We start from the raw sequence: 21,741 nt of genomic DNA, 5'->3' as shown, positions 1-21,741 counted from the left end.
TTAGGAAACCGAACAAATATCACCACAAATTGATTGCATAAACTGATGTTGTCAAGAACATTTTGGGTACATTTGCTGACCCCCCCTCCCCCTCCCTCACTTCATATTGCACTATCTATCGCGCTACCCAATGAGGTGAATAAACAAGAACAACGTCAGTGAAAAACAGCGACAAATTGTCTGTTAAATTTATGTGTCGCTGTTTGGTTGTTTTTGCCAAAAAGTCGACCAGACCAAAAAAATAAAAACAAGAGACACACTCATGTCACATCGCAACTATGTCGGAGGATAAAATCTACAGGTCTGGCTAAAATTATAATAATAGCTTATTACAATCACAATTTTGAAAATGTAGGACAGGAGAAGAAATCGTGGGGCTTTGGTTTCCACAAACTCCAGTTTTTGGAAACTGAGACTTCAATCTTTGGAGACTGCGACCTCAGTCTGAGGAGACTGAAGCCTCATTGTGTGGAGACTGAGACCTCAGTCTGTGGAGACTGAGAATTCAGTCAGTGGAGACTGTGACTTCAGTCTGTCGAGACTGAGACCTCAGTCTGTGAAGACTGAGACCTAAGTCTGTCGAGACTGAGACTCCAGTCTGCGGAGATTGTGGAAATTGAGACCTTAGTCTGTGGAGACTGAGAACTCTCTCGGTGAAGTCTGAGAACTCTGTCTGTGGAGACTCAGACCTCAGTCTGTGGAGACTAAGACCTCAGTGTGTGGAGACTAAGATCTCAGTGTGTGGAGACTGAGACCTCAGTCTATTGAGACTGAGACCTCTGTCTGTGGAGACTGAGACCTCAGTCTGTGGAGACTGATATCTCAGCCTGTGGAGACTGATATCTCAGCCTGTGTATATTGAGATCTCAGCTTGTGTAGATTGAGATCTCAGCCTGTGTAGATGAGATTTAAGTCTATGGAGACTGAGAACTCAGTCTGTGTGGAGACTGAGACCTCAGTCTGTGTGGAGACTGAGACCTCAGTCTGTGTGGAGACTGAGACCTCAGTCTGTGTGGAGACTGAGACCTCAGTATGTTTGGAGACTGAGACCTCAGTCTGTGTGGAGACTGAGACCTCAGTCTGTGTGGAGACTGAGACCTCAGTCTGTGTGGAGACTGACACCTCAGTCTGTGTGGAGACTGAGATCTCAGTCTGTGTGGAGACTGAGACCTCAGTCTGTGTGGAGACTGAGACCTCAGTCTGTGTGGAGACTGAGACCTCAGTCTGTGTGGAGACTGAGACTTCAGTCTGTATGGAGACTGAGACCACAGTCCGTATAGAGGCTGAAACCTCAGTCTGTATGGAGACTGAGACCTCAGTCTGTATGGAGACTGATACTTCAGTCTGTGGAGACTGAGAGCTCTGTCTGTGGAGACTGAGACCTCAATCTGTGGACACTGAAACCTCAGTCTGTGTGGAGACCGAGACCTCAGTCTGTGTGGAGACTGAGACCTCAGTCTGTGTGGAGACTGAGACCTCAGTCTGTGTGGAGACTGAGACCTCAGTCTGTGTGGAGACTGAGACCTCAGTCTGTGTGGAGACTGAGACCTCAGTATGTGTGGAGACTGAGACCTCAGTCTGTGTGGAGACTGAGACCTCAGTCTGTGTGGAGACTGAGACCTCAGTCTGTGTGGAGACTGAGACCTCAGTCTGTGTGGAGACTGAGACCTCAGTCTGTGTGGAGACTGAGACCTCAGTATGTGTGGAGACTGAGACCTCAGTCTGTGTGGAGACTGAGACCTCAGTCTGTGTGGAGACTGACACCTCAGTCTGTGTGGAGACTGAGATCTCAGTCTGTGTGGAGACTGAGACCTCAGTCTGTGTGGAGACTGAGACCTCAGTCTGTGTGGAGACTGAGACCTCAGTCTGTGTGGAGACTGAGACCTCAGTCTGTGTGGAGACTGAGACTTCAGTCTGTATGGAGACTGAGACCACAGTCCGTATAGAGGCTGAAACCTCAGTCTGTATGGAGACTGAGACCTCAATCTGTATGGAGACTGAGGCCTTAGTCTGTGTGGAGACTGAGACCTCAGTCTGTGGAACTGAGAACTCTGTCTGTGGACACTGAGACCTCAGTCTGTGTGGACACTGAGACCTCAGTCTGTGTGGAGACTGAGACCTCAGTCTGTGTGGAGACTGAGACCTCAGTCTGTGTGGAGACTGAGACCTCAGTCTGTGTGGAGACTGAGACCTCAGTCTGTGTGGAGACTGAGACCTCAGTCTGTGTGGAGACTGAGACCTCAGTCTGTGTGGAGACTGAGACCTCAGTCTGTGTGGAGACTGAGACCTCAGTCTGTGTGGAGACTGAGACCTCAGTCTGTGTGGAGACTGAGACCTCAGTCCGTGTGGAGACTGAGACCTCAGTCTGTGGAGATTGAGACCTCAGTTTGTGGAGGTTGAGACCACAGTCTCGGTAGACTGAGACCTCAGTCTGTGGAGACTGAGACCTCAGTCGGTGGAGACTGAGACCTCAGTCTGTGTTGACTGAGACAACAGTTAATATTGAATTGAAGACTTCATCCTTTATGTGAGCTCTGCCTCACACAGTCTGAAGTCTCAGTCTCTATTAGAAAATGCAATTTATTTCAGATGCCTGGGTAACATCAATGCCAATCTCACCCATACAGCTTTCACGACTTGTTTTTTTATTCGTTTTAATTTTAGAACATTTATTCTTCAAATATTTGTTTGAAGAAGAGGGCCCATGAAATAAAATTCTAGTTGGTGTTTAACACACACAGACTCGCAGTTACAGTCAAACTTGGCTATAAGAAACTTGTTACGAACCAAAGCGAAGGGCCCTTCTATCGTATGGAAATCTTAAATTTTCATGACAACCAATCAGCTTGAGATTTAATACATTGCCCTCTTTAGCAAGGTTTGACTGTAATGCCATTAATTTCAGGCAATAAAAGCCGCCAATAAACAAAATATTAAAAAAAAATTAATTTATTTGATAAAAATTCATAGGCGAAGGGTGATGATGATCTGATAGGACTAGTTTGTTCAAATATTTGTGGGAGATCGATAAACAAGTGTTTGTTGGTTTGTTGTTGCTTGTCATCAAACATGCTGATGTTGAAATGTGTCTGTGTGTGTCTGTTGCCATATTGCCTTGATTTCTTCAATTCCTTCCATTTCTCCATGTTTGAAGCAATGAAAAAAGTTTTTTATTTTATTTTTGAAGTCTTCTTTGACCATCGACGATGCTTTCATGGGCATTGGTGGCCCTCTTTTCGTTGTTTTTGATCATTTCAAAGATCTCAACTTTCGTCTTCAATATGACCCATTTTCAAATACATGTATTTGGTGTTGTTGTGGTCTTGTGTTGTTCTTTATACAAAAGAAACATGCCTTCGAACATATGGTTTGTAACTTGTTGTAGTGTTTCGGGTCCGCCGAATAAATTTTCAAATATTACAATTGACTAAATCGTTCAACACTTTGTTATGTTGTAAAAGAAGAGTGGCAGAGCTGCCATCAATCATTGATCAAAAATTGGGATGCCAAAACTTGGGCGGAGATGGAGAAAATTAATGTTGGCCTGTCAAAAGTGTCAAACAAAGCAGCAGTCAGGGAGGAGGGGGAAACGCATGTTGCAACAATTGCTAAAAGGCTAGTTTACATATGTGTCATATGTGAAGTGTTTATACCCTACACCACAAGGTGGTCGAGAGCTATTACGCCTTCGTGCATTTGCTTGTAACAGGGTCAAGGAAACGAGATAGACCCATATTTCCGTTTGATGATCTGCATAGAATCACATTCTGAATCGATGTATGTATCTCCGTCCGTCTGTCTGCCCATGTATTTTTTGTAAACAAAGTACAGGTCGCATTTATTGCCCAATCCAGAGGAAATTTTGCACAAGTCATTTGTTTGACCCAAGGATGAACCCTATTGGAGATAGTCGGTCATAATTTAGATATAGGTCCCACATATATCTTCGTCCGATTTGCCTTGTACTGTGCCCCAAACGTGTAATATCAACCCGAATAGTATGGAATTCTGCACTTACGACCAAATTAGGCCTGAAAATAAGTTAGGCATATTTAATCAAAATCTGTTCAGATATAGCTATAGCTGCCATATATATTGTTCATCCGATTTGTTATTTTTGTCCTCCACAGCCGTAATATACAGGGTGAAATGAAAAAAACTTCAACGAACTTCAGACTGCTGTCATTTCTAAGCCACTCGTCGGACAGCTGTCAAAATTATTCCAGTGACAGCTCATTATATTGTTTGCCAGCGTACAAAAGTATTTTGGTGAGAATTTTCCAGAAAAAAAGTTATTCGTGGCGGAATCCAAGCCTGATTGTGTGATTTCTTTATATTTGGCTGATAAACCACAAGTGGCAATCGTTAGAGCACTTCAGCATTTAAATGCGAATAAATCTTTAGAGTCTCGTAACATCGCTCGTCATCGCGATCCTGGTAGCCTAGCCCGAGGTCAAGGAAGTGAACGGAAGAAAACAACAACATCAGCCGAAAGAAGCGACTTGAACGAAACCCACGGCGCAGTGACCGAAAAATGGCTCGTGAGCTGAACATATCGCAATATTCCATTTGGCAAATAGTGAAAAATCCCGAGCTCGGGGTAAAGCCATTGAAATACCAAAAAGTGCAAGAGCTTACACCGCAACAGAAAGAAAATAGATCCAAAAGAGCTAAAAATTTGTTTCGCTTGGCCGAAAGTGGTGAACTGCCGAATTTGGTTTTCTCCGATGAGAAAACATTTGTTGTCCCACAGTTTGTAAACAAACAAAATCATCGCGTTTACTTGCCAAAGAGATCAGCTGAAAATGTGAACCTTCGGTTGGCCACCAGAACTCAAGCGCCGGCCATGGTGATGGTGAGGGCCTCCATAGCAGCCGATGGTCGGTCTACGCTCGTATTAATCGACCGTGGCATCAGAATAAATGACGAATATTATCGCGAAAATATTCTGGAGGGATTTTGGCCGCAGACCTTGGACATTCCAACAAAGAGGTCAGCTGCAAATGTGAAACTTCGGTTGGCCACCAGAACTTAAGCGCCGGCCATGGTGATGGTGTGGGCCGCCATAACAGCCGATGGTCGCTCTCCGCACGTATTAATCGACCGTGGCATCAGAATAACTGCCGAATATTATCACGAAAATATTCTGGAGGGTGTATTCAAGCCTTGGGCACGCAAACATTTTGGCCGCAGACCTTGGACATTCCAACAGGACTCAGCACCATCGCACTCAACACACGCCATTCAAAAATGGTTACAAAATGAGGTTCCTCGCTTCATTTCCAGCAAAAATCTCTTAGTTAACCGTGGCATCGAAATAAATGCCGAATATTATCGCGAAACTATTCTGGAGGGTGTATTAAAAAAGCCTTGGGCAGGCAAACATTTTGGCCACAGATCTTCGACATTCATACATGACTCAGCACCATCGCATTTAGCACGCGCCACCCAAGAATGGTTACAAAATGAGGTTCCCCGCTTCATTTCCAGCAAAAATCTCTTAATTGACCGTGGCATCGAAATAAATGACGAATATTATCGCCAAAATATTCTGGAGGGTGTATTACAGCCTTGGGCACGCAAACCACATACCTTGGACATTCCAACAGGACTCAGCAACCTCGTACTCAGCACGCGCCACCCAAGATTGGTTTCAAAAAAAGGTTTCTCGCTTCATTTCCAGCGCACAGTGGCCACCAAAATCTCCGGATACCAATCTGTTGGACTATTGTGTCTGGAGTATTTTGGAAAGCAAGGTTGGCACTAAAAATATACCAAAGTGTCGATCATCTCAAGCAAGCGCTTCGCCGGAAATGGGCCTAAAAACAGAGCAACATTCGGACAGAGTGTGACGGCTTCAGTGGCCGTTTGAAGGCCATAATTTGTGCCAAAGGTGAGCAATTCGAACAGATCTATCCTTATTCTAAAATTTGATGTTATTTCCGACATTTCTTTGCTTAAATTCAATGAAATTTAAAAAAAAATGTAAATATTGTGGCCTTTGACTTTGTAAAACTATTGAAAATTGTGACCCTTTGTGGGTGAGGTACCAGAAGAGGTTCGCAGATATATATCATCTTTACAAAAGATTTTGTGTTAGCAAAAATGTTCTTATGTGTCAAATTTGAAGAGAGTTGAATGCTTAATTCGCTTTCTATGTTTTTCAAAATCTTTAAGCCTATGTGGGGGAGGTACCAGCAGAAGAAATGCTACGGTCTCTACCATCTTTGTAACAAATCTTGTGTTGATCGAAATATTGAAATGTGCCAAGTCTGAATGAAATCGGATTTTAATTTCGCGGTTTATGAGCTTCATGAATATCCAATATTTTGTCCCATTTGAGGGGAAGGACCGATTTATTCCATCTTCACAGCAGATCTTGTGTAAGTAGGAATAATGGGATGTGTGAAATATGAAGAGAAACGGATGCTTATCTCGGATTTTATGATCGTTTTTGGTTATCGAAAACGTTGACCCTTTGTGGGGGAGGTACCAGAACGAATGATCCGATCTCTACCACCTTTATAACAGATCTTTTGTTACTAGAAATATTGAGATGTGCCAAGTATTAATGAAAGCGGAAGTTAATTTCTTGTCTTATGAACTTCATGGATGCTCAAAATTTTGACCCTTTGTAGGGACGTACCAGCACGGGAGTACCGATATATCCCAATTTCACACCAGACCTTAGGTTAATAAATATATTTTGATGCGTGTAATTTGAAGAGAACCGGCTGCTTATCTCGGATTTTATGATCGTTTTGGTTATTCAAAAATTTTTTTATTTCATAATTTTATAGAAAATGAATTGAGGCCCGGGAATAGCTTTTTTCTCCAAACTAATCCTGGCAACATAAAGGTTCGCCCCCCTCTTTTATATCCAATATTTTACTCTTGTATCCACTGTGAAAATTAATATTATTATTTATTTCATTGCCCTTCGCATTTCCATTGACATCTTCAGGTCGCGCCATGCTTGTTTTGACATTGATGACAACGAAAAGCCATTGACATGACAGCTACATTTTGAAATCCATATTGAAAATGTTTTAAAAAGAACTATTTTTGGGATTGTTTTGAAATTGGAAACCCATAGAAAAAAAACAACAATAATTAGTTCTTAGAAAGAGGAGGCACAAGAAAAGACTTGGCCAGAAGAAACATAAATAAAACATACGTATATGCATATGTAAATACGCATGAACATACCCTGAAGATTCTATAAGCAATCTGTCTATAATCCCTTTTATAACTATGACATGTCTTCGCAGAGTTAATTCGTTCGTTATTCATGGTAAACCGTCAAATCGCCTCTCAGTTTCCATAACCTTAAAAATGCATTTCTTTCAGATTCCTCCGTTTCCTTATTGATTGTTTTCTATTAAACCTATTTTCAGTTACTTGACCTCTTTTTCCCTAATTTTATGGATTTTTATACCCTACACCACAAGGTGGTCAGGGTATTATGTCTTTGCATTTGTTTGTAACAGGCAGAAGGAAACGAGATAGACCCATAGTTCCTTTTGATGATCTGCATAGAATCACATTATGAATCGATTTATGCATGTCCGTCCGTCCATCTGTCCGTCCGTCCGTCTGTCCATGTATTTTTGTAAACAAAGTACAGGTCGCATTTATTGCCCAATCCAGATGAAATTTTGCACAGATCATTTGTTTGGCCCAAGGACGAACCCTATTGAAATTGGAAATAATCGGTCAAAATTTAGATATAGCTCCCATATATATCTTCGTCCGATTTGCCTTTTATTGTGCACCAAACGTGTTATATCAGCCCGAATTGTATGGAATTTTGCATATACACCCAAATTAGGTCTGAAAATATGTATGCCAAATTTGATCGAAATCGGCTCAGATATAGCTATAGCTCCCATATATATTGTTCTTCCGATTTGTTATTTTTGTCCACCGCTGCCGTAATATGCACTCTGCAACAACAATATTTGGGGAAACATATCAAATGCAGCTCAGAAATACATTTGCTAAATTTTATCGAGATCGGTTCAGATTTGGATATAGCTCCCATATATAACTTCGTCCGATTTACCTTTTATTGTGCACCAAACGTCTAATATTTGTCCAAATGGGATGAAATTTGGCACTTACGACCGAATTGGGTCTAGAAGCTAGTATGTCAAATTTGGTGAAGATCGGTTCAGATGTAGCTACAGCTCCCATATATACTGTTCATCCGATTTGTCATATTTGTTACCCACAGCCGTAGTATGCACTCCGTAACAACGATATTCAGGGAAATATATCAAGTACAGCTCAGAAATATCTTTGCCAAATTTTATCGAGATCGGTTCAGATTTGGATATAGCTCCCATATATATCTTTATCCGATTTCAAATTAATTGTGCACCAAATGGGCAATACAATTCCGAATTTAAAAGATACAAATGTTTCGGCATATTTAGTCCTTTGAACTTTAAGTTATAATTATAATCATAGCGTGTATGATTGAATTCTCCCATAAAAACTTTTATTGTTATGTGGAGCTCTACTAAATTAGCAAAGTGGTGTAGGGTATCATAAAGTCGGCCCCGCCCGACTTTAAGACTTTCTTTACTGGTTTTTTTTTTTTGTTATTGTTGTTGTTGTGACTCTGTCCAAGTTCAGCGTTAACTGATTTCAATTCAATTTAATTAATTAATTGATTTCAATTAAGGCAAAAGCTTGTCACAATGAAAAAAAAAGCGGCAGAAAAACGTTAAAAATAAACCACAATAAAAATAGAATCAAATTCGGTCAGACAGGCAGGCCGCATCAGACATACCCTGGGCCATTAATTAAGTATTGGAAATAATTTAAACATGTTAAAAAGCAGTAAGTTCGGCCGGGCCGAACTTTGAATAGCCTCCAACCACCGTTTGGAACGAATTTGGAAATTTTCAAAAAATAAAATCCCTTAAAAATTCTGTTAAAATCTTAAAAATACCGAATATAGCCGTTGTATTGGGGTCTCTACGACGTGAACCTACATAGGCATTGTTTGTCATAAGCCATTACCATATTCAAATTCGAAACTTGAAATAAACGGTGAACAATGTAGCTATAATCATTAAAATATATACCGTATATAGAGAGGTACCGTTATATCGAAGCTATATGAAGACCTGGACCTGCATAAAGAGTTTTCTGTTACGGGCTATAGCATCCATTACGAACTTCAAATACGATATCTCAAACCATTTCGGTGAGTTTTGTACCTATAATCGTCAAAATACCGAATATAGTGAGGTACTGATATATGGGGCTTATACGAAGACCTGGACCTGCATACTCAATTTTCTGTCACAGACTGTAGTTCCCATTACGACCTCTAAATACGCAATTTAAAACTACTCCGGTCAATAATTACGCTAAAATCATACAAATACCGAATATTGTGAGGTACCGTTATATGAGGGGCTATACGAAGACGTGGACCTGCACAGATAATTTTCTGCCTCAGGCTGTAGTATCCATTACGAACTTCAAATGCCAAATTTGAAACAATTCCGGTGAATAAAACATCAAAATACCGAATATTGGTATGTACCGTTATATGGGGTCTATATGAAAACGTGGACCTACATGGCCCATTTATGAACTTAACCTGCTAACTGGCAAAATAAACATGTGTGTGTGTGTTTAGCCTTCTATCTCAAATCGTTCGAAAGATAACGTGATTGCAACAGACAGAAGGACATCGCTAAATCCACTTACAATTTTACGTTGATCAAGAATATATTTACTTTTTTGGGTCTGACATGAGTATTTCGAGGAGTTACAAACGGAATGACAAAGTTAATATACCCTCCATAGTATGGTGGAGGGTATAAAAATATATATCGGAACCCAAAATTCACTCCATTTGGGCTGATATTAGCCATTATTTGCACAATAAACCTGAAATCGGAGTAAGGATATATATGGGAGCTATATCCAAATCTTAGCCGCTCTCGATAAAATTTGGCAAAGGTATTTCCGAGCTCTATAAGATATCTCATACCAAATATCATTGTTTTCGAATGCATATTAAAAATGTGAGGGACTTAAACACCAAATCGGATGAAACCTATAGCTGTATCTGGACCAAATTTTATATACTTGCTTCTAGACTGAATTCGGTCGGATGTACTGAAATTCAGTACTTTTTAGCAAATATTGGCTATTTGGTGCACAATTAACCCGAATCCGATTTTGACAAAATTTGATACACTTATTTCGGAGCTGTATCTGATATATGCTACCAAAAATCATTGTTGTGGAATGCATATTACGCTTGTGAGGAACTTTAACCCCCAAATCGGATAAATTATATATGTGGGAGCCATAGCTATATCTGAACTGATTTACACGAAATTTGAAGTATTGATTTCAAGGATGAATTCAGTCGTAATTGCCAAAATTTAGTCCATTTGGACTGATATTATCCTTATCTGAATCGATCTCATCGAGCAATATCTGCCAACCTTGCATCTAGTACCAACCTTGCTTTCCAAAATGCTCCAGACACCAATAGTCCAACGGATTGGTATCCGTAGATTTTGGTGGCCATTGTGCGCTGGAAATGAAGCGAGAAACCTAATTTTGTAAGCATTCTTGGGTGGAGCGTGCTGAGTGCGATGGTGCTGAGTCCTGTTGGAATGTCCAAGGTCTGCAGCCAAAAAGTTTGCTTGCCCAAGCCTTTAATACACCCTCTAGAATATTTCCGCTATAATATTCGGCATTTATTCTGATGCCACGGTCGATTAATACGAGCGGAGAGCTACCATCGGCTGTTATGGGTGATGGTGTACCATGGCCGGCGCTTGAGTTCTGGTGGCCAACCGAAGGTGCACATTTTCAGCTGACCTCTTTGGCAAGTAAACACGATCTTTTTGTTTGTTTTTCTTTCTGTTGCGGTTTAAGTTCTTGCACATTTTAAAATTTCAATGGCTTTACCCCGAGCTCATTTTTCAATATTTTCCGAACGGAATATTGCGATATGTTCAGCTGACGGGCCATTTTTCCACCACTGCGACGAGGGTCTCGATCAAGTCGCTTCTCTCCATTCCGAACCATTTCTGCTGATGTTGCTATTTTCTTCCGTCCACTTCCCTGACGTCGGGCTACGCTACCAGTATCAGTATCACGGTAACGAGCGATGGTACGATACACAAAAGATTTATTCACATTTAAATGCTGGAGTGCTCTAACGATAGCCACTTGTGGTTTTCCAGCCAAATATAAAGAAATCACACTATCACGCTTGAATTCCATTACAAATAACTTTTTTTCTGGAAAATTCTCATAAAAATCCTTTTGAACGCTTGTAAACCATATAATGAGCTGTCACTGGAATAATTTTAACAGCTGTCGGACGGGTGGCTTGGAAATGACAGCAGTCTGAAGTTGGTTGCAATTTTTTCATCTCACCCTGTATATGGGTTCTGTATGTAAAATCAATCCAAAATAAACAAATTATGACAAAGATCTGTCATTTAAATTTGTACATGCATATTTGTACGTACATTTGTATGTTCTCCGTTTTAAACATCTGGGATAAATCACAAGATTGCAACAGATGTGTGTCTTCTTCAGAATTGAAATGCATCCAAAAACGTAAACTTACGCAATTTTTTTTTTTTACAATTCTCTGCAAATAGTTTCGAAATGTTTACGCGAATAAAAAGAGCAATGTTCGTTCCTCTGGCATGAGACGCATTGGCACACCGTTTTATGTTGATGCTGTTGTTTTTGTTGATGGTTGCCGATGTTGTCCAACTTTCGAAATTCTGTTTAATTTTAAACAATTTACTCACGAGATTTTTATTTTGTCAATTTGTGACTTTAGCGTTACTTTTTTGTACCCTCCACCATACTATGGAGGGTATATTAGCTTTGTCATTCCGTTTGTAACTCCTCGAAATACTCATGTAAGACCCAACGAAGTACATATATTCTTGATCAGCGTAAAATTCTAAGTCGATTTAGCGATGTCCGTCTGTCTGTCTTTCTGTCTTTCTGTCTTTCTGTCTTTCTGTCTGTCTGTCTGTCTGCCTGTCCGTCTGTCTGTTGTAATCACGCTATCTTTCAAACGAATTGAGATAAAAGGCTAAAATTTTGCACATATGTTTATTTTTTCAGTTGGCATGTTAAGTTCGTAAATGGGCCATGTAGTTCCACGTTTTCATATAGCCCCCATATAACGGTACCTCCCGATATTCGGTATTTTGATGATTTTAGCGACATTATTCACCGGAATTGTTTCAACTTTGGTATTTGAAGTTCGAAATGGATACTACAGCCTATGACAGAAAATTATCTGTGCAAGTCCACGTCTTCGTATAGCCCCCATATAACGGTACCTCCCGATATTTGGTATTTTGATGATTATAGCGACATTATTTACCGGAATTGTTTCAACTTTGGTATTTGAAGTTCGAAATGGATACTACAGCCTATGACAGAAAATTATCTGTGCAAGTCCACGTCTTCGTATAGCCCCATATAGCGGTACCTCCCGATATTCGGTATTTTGATGATTTTAGCTACATTATTCACCGGAATTGTTTCAACTTTGGTATTTGAAGTTCGAAATAGATACTACAGGCTGTGACAGAAAATTTTCTGTGCAGGTCCACGTCATCGTATAGCCCCCATATATCAGTATCTCCTTATATTCGGTATTTTGGTGATTTTAGCCTCATTATTCACCGGAATTGTTTCAAATTTGGTATTTGAAGTTCGCAATAGACACTACAGCCTAAGACAGAAAATTGTATGTGCAGGTGCACGTCTTCGCATAGCCCCCATATATCAGTATCTCCTTATATTCGCTATTTTGGTGATTTTAGCCTCATTATTCACCGGAATTTTTTCAAATTACGCAGTTAGAGTTCGTAATGGAAACTACAGTCTCTGACAGAAAATTGTCTATGCAGGTCTTCGTATAGGCCTCATATATATTAGTACCTCCCTATATTCGGTATTTTGACGAGTTTAGGTACACAACCCACCGCGAATTGTTTGAAATGTCGTATTTTAAGTTCGTAATGGATGCTACAGCCTATGACAGAAAATTGTCTATGCTGGTCCAGGTCTTCGCACAGCTCCGATATAACGGTACCTCCCTATATGCGATATTTTGAGGATTTTAGCTACATTATTCACCGTTTATTTCAAGTTCCGAATTTGAATTTGGTACAAACAATGCCTGTGTGGGTCCACGTCGTAGAAACACCAATATAACGGCTATATTCGGTATTTTTAAAATTTTAACAGAATATTTTAAGGATTTTATTTCCAAATTCGTTCCATATAGTGGAGGGTATTCAAAGTTCGACCCAGCCAAACTTACTGCTTTTTAACTTGTTATTGTTGAGTTGTTTCAAAGAATTCTATTTTCAATGTTGTTATTGCATTTTTCAACGAGTTGTTGTGCCAAAAATGACGAATAATAGAATTGATTTGAGATTTGCTGTTGTTGTTCTTTGTGCGTTATCATTTGTTATTGCTGCTCCCACCCACTCTGCTCTTGCATTGCCCCATCCCCATGCCATGGGACATTTCTTTGTATCCTCCTCTTATCACATCGAACCAATTGAATTAAGTTGAGAAAAACAACTAACAAATGGCTGAGGATGAAGATGATGACACATTGTTGTTACAATTGCATTCGTTGTTCGGCGAATAATTCGCATTATGCAAAACGCTAAATAAATTTCGTCACATAATTGTCGCGAAAATAAAAATATTTGAAATTTTGATGACGTGAGGAGGAAATTTCGATATTGTTTTATTAGTTGTTAGTGAATGATAGCAAAGCTTCTGAGAGTCGTCAATGCGGACGTTTAGGTGAAAATGCATAAAACGCTTTTTTGAGTGGCTTATGTCATTGGCTGGTTTCTTCGTAGAGAAACAAAGGAGTCTCCATTGTTCTTTTGCGAAGAAGCCAGCCGATGACTTAACCCAGTCAAAAATCGTTTTATAAATTCTCACCTTTAAGCCTTTCACAATGCATTAACCACTGAGTTTCAGAGACAAATCATCAGTCCTAGTTATAGGGAGCTATATTTATATAGAAAACTATGAAGACCCATGGTAGAACTAAGAAGGTAAAGTCATGTAATCATATGTCTACAATTTTTTTTCAAATTTATACATTTGACAACATCTCATTGTCAAAATCTATGAATATCATAAATCCATTGTATGCACACAAAATCAGAGATGGGATCTATTATTTATGCTTGAAATTTTGACAAGTAAATTACATTAAATGCAGAGCTGGGAATACTAATTTGAAATAAGGTTACTTTTATTTCATTGTACCATGTGAAGACCTTTGGAAGATATTTTGTCATTGGAATATTTTTAAAAATTACTTCTTTTTAAGTTTTTTTTATCCTCCTAAGAATTAATCTGGATACACAAGATTTAATCAAAAGATCTGTTGAAGTACACTTAAAGAAAGTTAACATATAAAATCTCTACCCGGATTAACCCTGATAATTAACGAATCACAATACACAATACATAGGGCTCGCATGATCAAAAATAGTACGTATGTCGTCCATGTATCACACGAAGTGTGCAAAGTCTACACATAGAACAATTAACATTACATACAGTACCAAACGAAACCTTTGGCGCAGTGGCTATATCATTTTTTTTTTAGACCCTAGGTCTCTTTGGGCCAAATCCGTTTCAGGACATTTGAAATCGATCTAGTGATGTCCGTCTGTCTGTCTGGCACAATAACTCTCGAAGGGAATATCCGATTCCATCCAAACTTGGTACATATTGATATTATTATCAAACTTAGATCGGCTTCGGAGATGGGCAGTATCGGCCCACTCCCTCTGGTGATAAAATGAACAATATAGATCCACTCCATCCAGTACCTCCTTCACAAAGGGTCAAAATTTTGAATAATTATAACTCTTATAAAATGTTATGTAAGTGTCCGATTATCTTTAAATTACACATATCACAATATTTTTATTAACTCAAGGTCTGGTGTTAAGATTGAAAATATCGGTCCACTCCTTCTGGTACCTCCAACACAAAGGGTTACAATTTTTAATATCCATGAAGCTCATAAAACGTGAAAATAATATGCGATTCCACTCAGACTTGGCACACCTCAATATTTCCATAAACTCAAGATCTGTAATAGAGATGGTAGAGATCGAAACATTCCTTCTGGTACCTCCCTCCCCAAAGGGTCAATGTTTTGAGTAACCAAAACGATCATAAAATCCGAAATAAGAATTCGGTTGGTTCGCTTGATATTTCACACATCCCAATATTTCTTCAAACACAAGATGTGTTGTGAAGATGGGATATATCGGTCCATTCCTTCTGATACCTCCCCCACATTGGGTCAACATTTTGAGTATCCACGAAGCGCATAAAACGCCAAATTAACATCGGATTCCATTCAGACTTGGTACATTTCAATATTTCCATCAATACAAAATCTATTATAAAGATGGTACAGATCGGAACATTTCTTCTGGTACCTTCCCCACATCGGGTTCAAAAAATCAAAACTCTCTTCAAACTTCACACATCCAAATATTTTTGCTAACACAGGATCTGTTGTGAAGATGATATATATATATATGCCAACCCCTTCTGGTACCTCACCCACAAATTGTCACAATTTCCAATGTTTATATCTGTCATAAATGGCGAAACAATTCGCCGATTCTTTACAACCAGCTATTTCTAAACATTTCTCTCAGCCAGAAACCTGAGATGAATATGGTATTTATGATTTCGCATAAAAGTGAATATAAATATTCGAATTTCTTGTAATTTTCCCCCCAATATTAGCCAACTGCTTCGGAACATAAAGGGTCAACAGTTCGAATAATCATAACCCAAGTCGGAGGGTACACATATGTCGACAAGCCCGACTGATACCGACTTGTTAATTTTTCAGACAATGTTATCTTCTTCCTGGCGAAAAGGCCACTTCCTAAGGCCCTTTCACGCAAATTTTTTTCTGCCATCGACTTAGGATGGGATTTATAGGAGCTATAAACGTGGAGCTATAAACGTGGATTTATTTATACAATTTTCTAAAGGACTTCTAGAGCTATAAATCCTAGTTTACGGTGCCTGCAACAAATTTAAATTTCAAAATTGGTTTGACAGTACATTGTACCTGCAGTTGTGCCGATGCGACTGCCTGTATTCTTCTACCATGGCAGGTGGACCTTAAACTTGGGTCATGGGAACCTGATATGTACTTGTGTGCTCGATCGTTGCCATATCTTTAGAAGCACGCAATCATTCACAATAGTGCTGCTTGGTGTGCCAATAATTTTGTTTACACTAATTCTGAGTTTAGAGTTTCAAATAAGAAGTAATGATCGCTGTACCTTTTTTGTATAAACGTTGGGTACTAATAGGGAAATAGTTTACCATATATAAGTTAAAATTTATCAGTTTCGGACGATAATGACTTGTGTTTTGTTTGGCGCTGTATGTAAAAATATGGCGTTTGATTGATCCTTATCCCGAATTCAGATTTTGTGTGTAAACGTACTTTTAAGGTTAATCCGGATTACAAACTGGAAATGGAACTGGAATTTGCTTAAGATGCCATCGGAATATTTTCTTTTTGTAGAAAATCAATAATAGAAATATTATTTACGAAATATAATCGATTTATGATCTCCATGTTTACCAAACACAATGATACGTGATTTTATACCACCCAACCTATCAACAACAAACAAAAGTTTGCAGAAAACAACAACTATTCGCTTAGATATGCGAATTTTAGCAATTTTCTGTTAAGTGATTTCTGTTTTGTTGTTGTTGACATTCTTTCATCAGGATTTTGTTTTACCACTGCACAGTGGACGAGGTCGTATGGGAACAGCGGCCAAAAATACTTTCAGTGCAGATATCAATATGAATCTTTGGTTATGGTACATTGATGGGATAAAAATAAAAAATGTGACAAAATGGATATGGTCGAGGCATGTTTTGGCATGGTCCCCTTACAACGTACCTCCCGAATAAGGGTTATTTGCCCAATTTTCGTCACATTTCTACACTAGATTGTTCTGTTATTTGACATTTTACGTTCTCAAGACCTAAAAAATAGTCTTACTGAAAATTATTTGGAACGGCCCGCCTTCAGGAAGAGTCCCCCTGTAATGGTATCTCCAAAAATATAAGTATTTTTATACAAATCAATTCCAAATTTGATTATTTATTTATTTTTTTTTTTTTGTAAACAAAGTAGACAATGTTTTTGTAAACAAAATAAACAATTCAATTTAAAATTACTAATGGATATATATGAATTTCAGTGTTATTCAAGTAAATCAAATGCAGATTTTAATAATATATTTTATTGCTTGGTAACGTTTGCTGTCCAGTTGTAAAAGGGTCAGAGCTCAGAAGAAGACGGTTAATGAGATCTGTGTTTGTTGAAATACGAGAATTTTTCAGGTATGATTTAGTCGAAACTTTTTTTATATCTTTGTTGCCAGACTTCGCGGCCTCCCTATAATTCTCCAATCGATACAACGACATATATTATAATGTCGGGAGCATGTATTAAAACTTTATGAACTATGGGTGTAAGATAGTGTCATGGATATCTATTTGTTAACTCTCTAGCAGTTTCCAGTGTAAAGTCCTTGAAATTTTCGACATTAATATGGCATCCGGAAGTCAATCCTTGTAACAATATTGAACGCCTCTCATTTACATCTTTATCAATCCAAACAACAAAAACATATTCTATGTCATTAGCACCATAGAAATGACAAAATTGCAGCGAAGTCACTTCAGTATATTGGGCATAACATACAAATCTGACAAAATCTGACATTTAAATTAACACTTCAAGAATCTTAGGACCATTACTAATGGCGTGAAAAAAATCACATTGGAGGATTCAGGGGGGAAAAGAATTAAAACTTTAACTGAAATCCAATTTTATTTTCAAAATTAATCTTAAAGGCAACTCAGAACACTCACATCGTCTATACTCTACTAAACACACAAATTACTGCACTAAAAATAGGTCAATACCTTGCTTTTCAATAATTATACCCAGATTTGTCATTTTAAAATGTATTTAATTTTGTAATACAGATATATTTTTACTCCACATTTTCACTGATCCCACTGAAAAAATCAACTAACTACATTTTCTCTTTTTTGATGCTATTTTCGAAGTGTTCCGTTAGAATGAAGCCAAGATTATTATGTTTTCTAAAAAGCTTAACCTCTTAAGAGTTCATGTTTACACATTTGACAATAAATATCTGATTTCATTTCTTGAATTTTGGCCAATGGCAGCGACCACTGTGCACTGTAACCTTGTCCATCTTTCTACCCCTCCCACTCTATCCAACGATAAATGTCTGTCTATCTTTGTTTACTTAGCCAAGTTTTTTTTTGCGGTGCTATTTAAGTCGAACCAAACAATTAACATCTAATAATCAATGCCATATATATTTTTGTTAATTTTTTTTATAAAAATATTATATGAATTGTTTAAATATTTGAGAGATACGTACGAACATACCTTATTAACATAAACACGTTGCAGAAGATTCACATAAGTTGTATTAATTGCACGGTAGCAGGTGATAATAAAAGCCCAGCAAATCATAAGAAAATTCACTCCAAAAGAAGAATATCTGAAAATAGAGAAGAAAAAGAAACATATGAGAAAAGGAGAGAAAAGAGTTGATTTAAAAATGGTAATTTCTATTATAAAAATGATAAATTTTTGTGTTCCAGTGATTTTTTTTTTAATTTAAAAACTAATATCAGAGAGAAATGACACTTTCGCTCTGAGAGAACAAGTATGTCCAAAAAGTACGAAAATCGTAAAAATGTCAAAACTAAATGGCAATCCTTTAAATTCAACCAATCAGACAGTATCTGGCAACCATGCTACTATTTTTTGCTCTTCCAAATTACCTAAAGGTGAGAATACATAAAACGCTTTTTCGGCTGGCTTAAGTCATCGGCTGGCTTCTTCCTAGAGTAACAAAGGAGTCTTAGGTTGACTTAGTTTGATTTTGGCCTTACACTCCTTTGTTCTTTTCTGAAGAAGCCGGCTGATGACTTGCCAGTGAAAAAAAAAACGTTTTATGTATTCTCACCTTAACAAAATGTAATAAAAGAGAACGCCATATTTGTGTGTGCCCTCCTCATTTAAAAATAATGCAATCCTCTCAGAAATAGTGATTTCAAACAAGCATATCCATCGATGCTTTTTATACCCTCCATCATTCTATGGAGGATATATTAGCTTTGTTATTCCGTTTGTAACTCCTCGAAATATTCATGATAGACCCTACAAAGTATAAATATTCTGGATCAGCATAAAATTTTAAGACGATTTATCGATGTCCATTTTTGGTAATTACGCTTTCTTTCGAACGAATTGAGAGAGATGGCTAAAGCTGGGAATACATAAAGCGCTTATTTGCTTGGCTTAAGTCATCGGCTGGCTTCTTCGGAAATGAACAAAGGAGCCTAGGGCCAAAATCGATCTAGGTCAACCTAAAACTCCTTTGATCATCTACGAAGAAGCCAGCCGATGACTTAAACCAGCCAAATATGCGCTTTATGTATTTCCAGCCTAAGAGTTTGCACACAAGCGTATTTTGTAGTAGTAGGCAGGTTAAGTTCATATAGCCCCCATTTAACGGTTCCTCTCGACGTTCAGTATTTTATTGATTTTTACGACATTATTCACCAGAATTGTTTCAAATTTTGTATTTGAAGTTCGTAATGGATAGTATAGCCCTCGTATGCATTTCCAAGTCTTCGTATAGCTCTCATATAATGGTGCCTCCCAATATTTGGCATTTTGATGATTTTAGCGACATTATATACCAGAATTGCTTTAAATTTCATATTTGAAGTTTGTAATGGGTAGTACAGTCTATGGCAAAAAAAAAATACTTATGCTGGTCCGCGTCTTGGTATAGCCTCCGTATAAAGGTCATCATTTAAACGATATTTTGCAAGAATTTGTTGAAATACCTTTTTTATTCTACCAGCAACACTATTTTTCAACCAATGTCATTTGAAGATATTTGGTGTGTTCCAGAACTACAAGAATGTGGAAATACTACGATATCCGATAACCTATATGATATAGAAAAAAATTGCGAAACTAGTAGATTCTTGTAGGTACTGGAACAGAGCAATTGGGGGTGATAACATGTTAAACTGTTGCCATTTTGGCAGCAACAATACGTTTAGATTTACGAAATCCACTCGATCTCAAATGTCAATTTCATAGCTTATACCATGGTGACTCTCACCCATTCTCAAAGATTAACTTTAAATGCAAATATGTTAAAATTTTAACTTTTGAGCCCCAATGCTTTTCTTTTAAGAAAAATATGCAATTTTCAAGAAATAAGATAACATGTCAAATTATTAATTGCCAAAAAAAAAATGCCTCAGCTTGTCTCAAACAATGAACTGTCAAACCGATTTTGGAATTGAAAATCTTGAATGAAAAATGAAATAAAAAAATAGGAATGAAATTCATAAAAATGGTTGAAAAATACATATCATTACAACCTCCAATTTACGTCGCATAAGAAAACATATAAAAATCTACTTATTTTTGACAAAACAATTGAAATTTTTTGACATATCAATGCTCCCCAACGTTGATGTCTCTACCTATATTCTTCTACCATGGCTTATACGTTAAATAATAACCGGTGGATTTATAAAAACGATTTACGTATACAATATTCACAATTCACATTTGAAATCGAGTGATATTAGTAGTATAAACGTGTTCTAAAACAGATTAAAGATTGAATCTTGACTTCGACGTGAAAATACAACACTGTTGCCATGTATAGCTGATAACAGTGCTGTATTTTCACATTTCGTTCAAGAAAAAAAGAAAACAAGGTTGTATTTTCACGCCGAAGACATGGTTTATTTCTTTCTAACAACAGAACAAAACTTTGTCTATCTTGTCACTCTCACCCAATCTCAAAAAACTGCTACCGTGTAGTTAACTTTAAATGCAAATATGTTAAAATTGTAACTTTTTAGTCCCAATCTTCAAGATCCCTTTTCTTTTAAGAAAAATAGAAATAAGATACCATGTCATATTATTAATTGCCAAAAAATACCTCAGCTTGTCTCAAAAGTTGATCCCGGCAATTTTGTCTTCTTCTCCACCCAAAACACTTGAAAAATCAGTGTCGTCAATTCACGTTTTCACACCCATCACTTAACATGTCTGTTAAATTAATTTAACCAATTAACTGGCTGACTGACTGACTAGCTGAATGATGTTGCCAGGTTTATTGCCACTTTTTTTTTTTTTTGTATTCAATTGTTTTATTTTTCCCATATGTCGTCTCTAATCTTATCAGAATAGTGGGTATTCGAACTGTAGATGTCTATGAATATAAAAATATTATCTAGGTTAGCAACACGATACAGATTGCCGGCGGCCAACAACTGACCACTGACAATTTATTGTGTTTTTGTTTAGATGAATCATAAATGAATTCACGTAACTTACTGATTTTCGATCTCTTTTATAAGGATGGAAGGGGTATTTTTTGTCAAATATTAAGAGAGTGGTAGTGATTGGCCAATATCGAAGATTAAGTGATCTTTTTTGGATATTTACAGGCATATGTGTGTCGTTTTCCCCAACAGCTCTCCCTTAACGAAAAATTTCCCCCATGAAAAAAAATTACAACCATGAAAGGT

At 37.8% G+C, this 21,741-nt stretch overlaps 1 protein-coding gene across 2 annotated transcripts in view; it reads right to left on the bottom strand.

Moving 5' to 3' along the window:
* The window catches only part of LOC101900239 (sestrin homolog), a 147,412-nt gene that overhangs the window by 107,821 nt on the left and 17,850 nt on the right, over positions 1-21,741 (bottom strand). For both annotated transcript variants that reach the window (XM_059130839.1, XM_059130840.1), the window contains exon 2: positions 18,554-18,668. The gene's annotated coding sequence lies outside the window, so the exon portion shown is untranslated. The remainder of the gene's footprint in view (positions 1-18,553; positions 18,669-21,741) is intronic.

This window comes from Musca domestica, unplaced genomic scaffold (genome assembly GCF_030504385.1).
Source record: "Musca domestica strain aabys unplaced genomic scaffold, Musca_domestica.polishedcontigs.V.1.1 8, whole genome shotgun sequence".
Classification (NCBI taxonomy): domain Eukaryota; kingdom Metazoa; phylum Arthropoda; class Insecta; order Diptera; family Muscidae; genus Musca; species Musca domestica.
Note: the sequence above shows the minus strand (reverse complement) of the source record. Positions and strands in the feature narration are given on the sequence as shown.